This window comes from Diadema setosum, chromosome 1, assembly GCF_964275005.1.
Source record: "Diadema setosum chromosome 1, eeDiaSeto1, whole genome shotgun sequence".
Taxonomy (NCBI): Eukaryota; Metazoa; Echinodermata; class Echinoidea; order Diadematoida; family Diadematidae; genus Diadema; species Diadema setosum.
The window spans coordinates 1,125,901-1,135,273 of NC_092685.1; positions in this window are offsets into that span (position 1 = coordinate 1,125,901).

A 9,373-nucleotide genomic window follows, 5' to 3' on the forward strand; every position below is an offset into this window, starting at 1 on the left:
ATTCTAGACGTTTTCACAAGGCTCGCATAACCCACTTCTGCATAACCCCCCCCCCCCCTCCCCCCAGCAATGAGTATCCGTCAGGAGGATGAATGAACTCTGATGACCCAAGATCATCTCATCTTGACCGGTAGACCAGTGACTGCCTGCGATCTCTGTCGACAGTCTTCAATACAAGTCCCTATAGAGTACTGCCGACTATATTATACGTGTACTTCCGGCTAACAGTGCACTAGTTTCTATCCCGTGTATGACCATGGTCCATGGTATGACCAAGGAGTTAAGACTCCTTGGTATAACCATTCTTATGATAACAGGATTTTTAAGTCCCTTTCTTCACAAATTAGTTAAATGAGAACAAGAGCTTGAGAAGAGGGCTTCAACGCAATAATTTCGTCGCTTATAGTTCAAATCCACTAATCTTTAGTGACGAACTCTTCAATATTCGTGGCTTAGGTGCACATTAGAAATGCGTTCGCGCCCATTGCTATTGAGTAAAGCACATTGTCTCCTTTGTGATCTGTTCTTTGTGTGTGTGTGTGGGTGTGTGTGTGTGTGTGTGTGCTTGTGTGTCCTTTTATATACAAAACTCATATACAAAACTCTTTCTTTTTCATTCGTAATATTTACAATGTGGAATTTCTTTTGTCAAAATGAAATTTGTATTATTTTGCAATTAACTATTGTATATTATTGTTTATATGAAAAAGAAAGAAAATAAAAGATTAACAAAAACATAAAAGTGTGTGTGTGTGTGTGTATGTGTTCCTAATTCCGTGACCTCTGCCCCCTCCCCACCGTATCAGTTGATTGTGTAGGCTTGTGCCGAAAGGGTGGGTTGGGTGGTGGCGCGTCGCGTTAATGGGAACACCACCCTTCGTCCAAAGCCCCCCCCCCCCCCAGTTTTGCCGAAAGGGTGCGTTGGGAGCGTTGGGTCGCGTCGCGTTGACTGGAACCCCACCCTTCTTCCAAAGCCCCCCCCCCCCCCCCGGTTTTGCCGAAAGGGTGCGTTGGTGCCTTTTCTCATGTAATATTAAAAGACGAGTTTTGAATTTATATTTAACCTTCAAACAACCATTTCAAAGAGGCAATCGTCCGGATCGGTTTACACTCTATTACCACTTGGTCTACAGCCAGTTGGTCTAATAGACTGTTTAATATCAGTTGGTCTAGTCATCATTTCGTCCAATTACTGTTTGGTCTAATTGTTATTTGGTTTAATTACTATTTGGTCTACAGTCAATTCGTCTAATAATAGCCATTTGGTCTATTTTTGGTCTATTACGAGTTGGTCTAATTCCATTTCGTCTAATCATCAAATGGTCTAAAATAAAACCAAATTTGTCCAATATAAATTTGGTGTACACATCAATAGAAAGGCCCCGCCCCCCCCCCAAAAAAAAAAAATAGCCCAGTTGGTCATATAGACGAAACGATGATTGGACCAAATGGTACCTGATTAGACCAGGAGGCTGGCTATTAGACCAAATGACAATAAGATCAATGGTTATTAGACTAAATGGGTGTAGACTAAATGATGATAGATAGACAGAGGCTAGACCAACTGGGCAATGAACCAAAATTAATGATGTGTACACCAAATTTATATTGGACATTTTTTTTTAGACCATTTGATGATTAGACAAAATGGAATTACTATAGACCAACTCATAATAGACCAAATCGGTATTTGATGATATAAATTGGTGTTAGACCAAAAATAGACCAAATGGCTATTATTAGACGAATTGACTGTAGACCAAATAGTAATTAAACCAAATAACAATTAGACCAAACAGTAATTTGACGAAATGATGACTAGACCAACTGGTTATTAGACCAACTGATATTAAACAGTCTATTAGACCAACTGGCTGTAGACCAAGTGGTAATAGAGTGTAAACCGATCCGGACGATAGCCTCTTTGAAATGGTTGTTTGAAAGTTAAATATAAATTCAAAACTCGTCTTTTAATATTACATGAGAAAAAGTACCAACGCACCCTTTCGGCAAAACCGGGGGGGGGGGGGGCTTTGGACGAAGGGTGGGGTTCCAGTCAACGCTACGCGACCCAACGCTCCCAACGCACCCTTTCGGCAAAACCGGGGGGGGGGGGGGGGGGCTTTGGACGAAGGGTGGTGTTCCCATTAACGCGACGCGCCACCACCCAACCCACCCTTTCGGCACAAGCCGATTGTGTAACGCTGCGAGGGAGAATGGGTGAACAAGAATGACCATAGGGAGGAGTTACTTTCCACTTTCAAGCTCCAACTTACTACTGTGAGTGTTAAAGGGAAGATAAACCCCAAGAGCAATGTGGATTGAGTGAAAGCAGCAACATTAGTAGAACACATCAGTGAAAGTTTGAGGAAAATCGGACAATCGATGCAAAAGTTATGAATTTTTAAAGTTTTGGTGTTGGAACCGCTGGATGAGGAGACTACTAGAGGATATGACGTATGAGTGGACAACAATACAAAGAAAATATAAAGGAAATTCAACAAAAATTCACTTTTCTAGAATCATGAAAGAGCAATGGACCAACCTCTTTCCGAAAGCAGGGGGAATAATTGCTACCCTTAACATATGTCAATATCAAGTTGATGGAATTTGTAATTTTCATGAAAAATGGATTTTTGTAGAATTTTCTTTATATTTTCTTGGTATTGTTGTCCACTCATACGTCATAACCTCTAGTAGTCTCCTCATCCAGCGGTTCCAACACCAAAACTTTAAAAATTCATAACTTTTGCATCGATTGTCCGATTTTCTTCAAACTTTCACTGATGTGTTCTACTAATGTTGCTGCTTTCACTCAATCCACATTGCTCTTGGGGTTTATCTTCCCTTTAAGATATTATTGGTGCTGTTGTACCATACCATATTTTGAGTTTCTTTCTTGCTCAGTCCATTCCGTGGAATGATTGTGCGGTCATGTGGTTTCAGGTTTGATGTGGACGATATTCTGCCACAAACCAAAAATTTTTCATCACTTCAATCACGTATAGGCACCTGTTTAAGTCGACTGACAGTGACCGACAAGCACTTGGCTCATAGTTTTTCATCCTACGAAATTCGTCACCCTTCAGCTTTCTCAAGAGTTATTGCGTTATTTACTTCCTTTTTTCAATTGGAAAGGGAGAAAAACATAGGTCGGTACTGCTGAGAGGACATACACCTATAATGATGTCATTGGAATGATTTAGTACATAAGAAAAAAATACTCATTCACATTCTTACAACTTAAACTACAGTTCCAGGTGAAATGCATGCGTGGTAGAGTTTAATAGCACTGCACTGACCAGCCAGGGAGATGGTTGCCATTTCTTCACCTCCTGAACCAACCATGCCATGTGCAGTCCATAACGAACAACGATGACTGGATATGACCTCATCTCCCCTATTACGTAACATCGAGAGGTCACCATCCTGCCGCCAGCAAACGCCATCTGTCTTTCGTCACATTGAGGGAAAGTCCCTGGCCGTACAACGACCATAACTAGTCTTATTGCAGACGCTCTATCTTATTTTCGTATTTTTTCACTGTCTTTCGAATTGCAACAGTTTCTCACACAAGGCCGTGATTATATTCCGTTTTTCATATCCGATGACTGCGGAAGAGAATGTTCTTTTTACGGCATTCTTCAAGATGTAAAAAAAAAACATAGTCACATAAAAACACATTACAATATCAATACGAGCGCTAACAAGTGTCATATTGCGCTGAAATATTGTCATCGTCACTATGGAATGACAAGGACAAGTGATGTCAAACACTGGATTCCTGAATCAGAGTAATCGCTCATCCCTCGTCGTGTTGGTTTATATCAATACATACAGGACATGTATTAAAAGATCGCCTGGATTTAGAACATACTATTGCTACATATCTTCTAAACCTTGATAATTAGGGAGGTGAGACGAAACACCTCCCTGCTTTTACAAAAGTCTGGTATTTAGTCCATATTCCACATGGCGTGTCTTATTCGAGACTAACAACGAGACAGGGGTGAGCACGAGGGGGATCGCCATCCGCCACTCCAGTGCCAGACTCGGCCGAACGTGGGAGACTGTCTCCAGTCAGGTAGAAAATCGGCCCTAAAGCCTGGATGACCTTACTCGTGTCCTGACTGAGGTCAGGAGGGGTCCTCCATCCACCGCCACCTTGCACCGTGTCCCTCTCCTTCACCCCACCCCTCCCCCATGATGCTACAGGGAGGCAGACCTCACAGAACTCCGTGGTGCTTTCTCGTCAGTCCTTGTTTATCTCCACCACTGTCTATCCCTCTGTGTGTATATGTCCATATATGAGATCAACGTGGAATACATGCACTGACTGGTTAATTAACCCTCCGTGGACCATGATTTCAATATGCCATTAACATCGTATGCAGTCAAGTTTACCATGGTAATAATGGAGTTAATCCACTGTGTCTCTTGTGTATAAATGGATTCCAGGCAATGTTGATGTCACAAAAGCAACAGGACCTTGTGATGCGACAGTGACTACCATGGGTATAAAACATTATGATGGTGAAAATGATGATGAAGAGGATAACAATGATGATAGAAATAATGATGATGATGATGATGGTAATAATAATAACAATGAAAAAAGAATAATAATAATAATAATAATAGCAATAATAATGATAATGATAATAATAATAATAATAGTGATAATGAAAATAATCATTATTAGTAGTAGTATTAATGTTATCATTATTATTATTATTATTATTATTATTATTATTATTATTATTATGATTATTATTATTATTGTCATCATTATTAGCATTATTATTACTATTATCATGATTATTATTGTTGTTGTTGTTATCATCATTATCATTATTATCTAAACTTTCCGGAGCTGTTCTTCGTCAGTGGACGATTCTATCAGTCATGACGTCTCTGTCTTGAGTGTCCGAGATGCAGCGGTTGTACCACCTATGAATTTATTGTTTAGTCTGAATTCAATTCGAATTTCAGCTCAAATTCAATCTTTATGACTTACCTATACACGTAGTTAAAGCTGTTTGTAATTCCCGCCTTATTGTGTTGCAAATTAAGTGAATTATGTTGCAGTTCGTTTGCACTATCTCGAAAAGTTAATTTTGAATATTAACAGTAACGGGTTATTGCCTTATTTATTGTGCATTTCATTCAATTTCAGTGCATTTATTATTCGTGCATCTTCTTCATCATTTCATGGAGCAAAAAGAAATACACTTTTGTTCCCTTAATCAAGGTACAAGCTGACGCAACTCCTCCAGTAAAATAATCCTGATGTTCTCTATCTTGGGTAGCCTCTTTAATATTACCACTTATTAGGGACCTGCCATTATCATTATTACCATAGTATTACCGGATGTTAACACCTTCGTGAAAAGATCTTATGTCTTAAGGATGAATACCGGGGACTCGAACCCGCAATGGCCATAACTTATGCTTTTCCAGAGGCCGCCATCAAACTCAAGCTTCAGCTTAAGATGACGGTCTCCTGCATTTTGTATGTATTAACTCGATTGAATAATCAATAATTTTCCAATTGTTTTTGTATGATTATAATTCACCTATACAGCATATTATTATTGGTACATTATAACTTGGATGGTATCATCAAAACAATATAGATGATAATACATCAGAAAGTAATGGAATTTAAGAGTTTCATTATGTTTCATCAAAAAGTGGCATATATGGGTCGCAACCACACAGACAGAAGAGACGATGATATGTTAAATTTGGTAAAAAGAAGCTAGGTTATTACCAAACTACAATCAGTTTAAAATGATAGAACTATTCTTATTAATTCACTCTGGTCTCGTTTACATGATTTTCGTAATGTGGTAGACTACTAAAATTTAATGTACGGTCCGTCGTGTCTACGAGATTTGTGAAAAATGTTAGGATTAGCAAATTAAGGGAATGTATTGGCATGTCATGCTGCGTAAGAATGCACTTTCCATATTATACAATTTTTGAAACTGGAGGAAGTAATGTTTTAATGTGTCTAAAAAAAGAAATATTACTGTTCCTCGGAGTGTTTATATCTTACCCTAAAGGAACGGTTTAAAAAGGATTTGTATGGCATGATGCATTTGAGCAAAGTCCAGCTGTTTTCGTATGTGATAATAAGATATGGGTTAGATTGCTTTGTTTTTGCAATTTCCTCATGTGGCGTTACACTATTTTGCGTGTGGTGAATTACAACATTATTAAGAGAAATTTAAGAGAGAATTAAGAGAAATTTAAGAGAAAGTTTGGAAGAGTATGCAAGTTCTTCCATAATTTACCGAAGTTTTATAATTCAAACGCTGATTTCATTAATTGCAATGATACACTGTACCACCACATTTTTTTTTTTGTGTGTGTGCATGTGTGTTTTAATATTGACATAATACTTACATATAACGCTTCCCCCCCCCCTCCCAATTCACATAACTAAAGATCCTAGTAAAGCAATACTGACGATAAATAGAAAAGGAAAACAGGGAAAGACTATGTACTGATTATATCCTCCTACAACAATCAAATTTCACGGTAAATTTATATCCGGTTGTTACAATATTAACTCAATAACGCTTGAGGGAGGAGAGGCTAGTCAAGGTAAGAGGGTCTACGACGAAGACTACGTTGCAGCGTGAAAGCCCCGCGTGAATCGCTACTGTCATGACACCATAGTTGAGAGTTTGTTCACCAATTTTCGGCACGGTGAGGTGCTAATGTCATCAATTATTGACCGATTACGCCGTATCAAAGAGCGACTGCTCCTCTTACACGGTCGGCTGCAAAGGAGTGTCTGTTTGAGGGCGCTATACTAACACCTTCTGACGAAGTCTTGCCTCCCGATCATCTAGTAGGGCCTACACTATTAACTCTAAAGGGTGAATCACAGCCGTTTGAGTGACATGTGTGCCTTCAAATCAGCCCTGTCATTGTTCTACCCCTTCCCTCCTTTACGGGTGATTCACATCTCCGGATATATATCTACCACTCTAGAAATCCAAGCATTGGTTTTTGACAATAAGGCAACAATGGAAGAGAATCATCTTGAACTGGCGAATATAATGGTCATGTTCACGTCCTATTCCTTACAAAATGGCTATCATTATAATGTGCTCTCATCAAATCAACAGACGAGGACAGAGAAATAACATCCAGAAGTTTATGCCATATAATGTTTAATACAGAATTTTATAGTACTCGCTTAAAAGGCTGGTTCGGACCTATTTGAGGGACAATTTTAGGCCATGTTTTCTTTGCCGGGATAGAGAGATCAACAGCACTTTATATCGCATTCCCGGATGTTCCCCGGAGAAAATGCGGGGATTTGGCTGTGACGACAGAGTCCCGGTGAAATCTCGAGGAAAAAAAAATACCATCGAAAACCTAAACCACGTGACAGGTTTACGATTCAGTCTGCGGAGCATATTCCCCCACCCCCTTGGCCCTCTTTTTTTTTTTTCAAACCCTTTTCAGGCTTCCCGCAGTGACATTTCTTTCGATATGAATCGAGATGTCTTCTGATAAGCACGAGTGTCTAATGAATCCATAGAAAACTATCACAAAACACTGCATTCTCCATCTCTGACACTGTAAGCTGATGTTGCCACTTGATGAATTTACCTCTATCAATAATTTCTTTTCCAGTGATTCTGTTGATAATTATGTACTTAGGAACAGCTGCCAGCAAAAACGAAGAAAATGGGGGAACAGCAAAACGAATGTTAAGAATATGGTTACAGTTCGTTATTCCGAAAGTTCGGTATTCCGAAGGTTCTTTAGTCCGAAAATTCGTTATTCCGAAGGCTTGTTATTCCGAAGATCCGTTAATCCGAAAATGTGATAAGGTTTGTTATTCCGAAGGTTCATTAATCCGAAAATGAAATAAAGTTCGTTATTCCGAAGGTTCGTTAAGGGCCCTATTTCATTGTCGGATCAACGAACCTTAAGAATAAAGAACCCTATTTCATTTTCGGATTAACGAACCTTCGGAATAACGAACCCTATTTCATTATCGGATAAACGAGCCTTCGGAATAGCGAACCATATTTCATTTTCGGAATAACGAACCTTCAGAATAACGCCACAAAATAATGTTCGGATAAACGAACCTTTTTTCATTTTCGGATTAACGAACCTCTAGGTATAGGCAATTTGTGTGTTTCGGATTAACGAAACTTCGGAATAACGAACCTTCGGATTAACGAAACTTCGGAATAACGAACCTTCGGAATAACGAACCTTCGGAATAACGAACAGCACCCAAAAAGATTATAAGTTATCATGATATAATTCGTGCTACTAGAGCGCTTCACTGAGAGGTCATGAATACCTTGTGCAAGGTCTAAAAAGGTAGTGTTCACATTAGTTTAGTTCGCCAATTTCTCTCTAGCAGTAACGATGAAATGTTTACATTCTAACCACGTCAAACTTGTGTTCCACTTTCAGATCAGTATAAATATTTTATTTCAAATAAGCAGATGATAAGTAATGAGTTTAGAGATTTATAAAACGCCAACGTATATTCTGCTCCACAAACTAATGAAATAAATTCAGTTGGAGGAAAATGTGGGTATATAGTGCCCACCATTTGTAAATGAATAATTAGATACTGGTTAGAAAAACAACCAACGAAGATAGATTGTGAGATCAGGAAGAATTGTGAAGACATAGAAGATGGGGGAATGAGAAACAGAAACTGAAAAATGATTTGTGACGATTTTCAACGAAGGTCTTTGAGAAACAACAGACAAAATGAAATGACCTACACGATGAATAAACCGTTCAAAGGTTTCGCTCTGGTCTGAAATTATCTCAGAGTTTCAGGAATAATATCTTTCGGAAGAGTACCATCCCACATTAGGAAGGAAGGGAGAAAGCGACAAATATTTAGGCGACCAAAATGATAAATGTGTGACTAGTTGCTTCCAAAACTTGAACTCCTATGCCGAATATTCAGACTTGCCATCAAAAAACACCTCCACAAAGATTATCAATAGACGCCGCCTCTCAGTTTCGAATCCGTTCAGGCGAAAAATATTCCCTGGCGAGCACACCTGAACCTTATAACAGTTCAGCCGTCCTTCTAATAAATAACTCGTTACGAGACAAGCTCCTGACTTGCTTTCTTCCCCCGTCAGGATGATATTTACATCATGTCCTTGGAAACTGACTCTTTATAATGGCTTGCTGCAGAAGTAATCTCATGGTCGTATTATTTGCCTTCGTCCTATTAAATAATAAATGCTAGAGTAGAGTCAAGTTTTAGCGGAGCGGATGGTTCTCAAACGTAAATTACAGTCGCAAATTACAGGCGGTCGTGTAGAGCGGTATTGAGCGATGACCCCGTAAGGTCACACGCGTC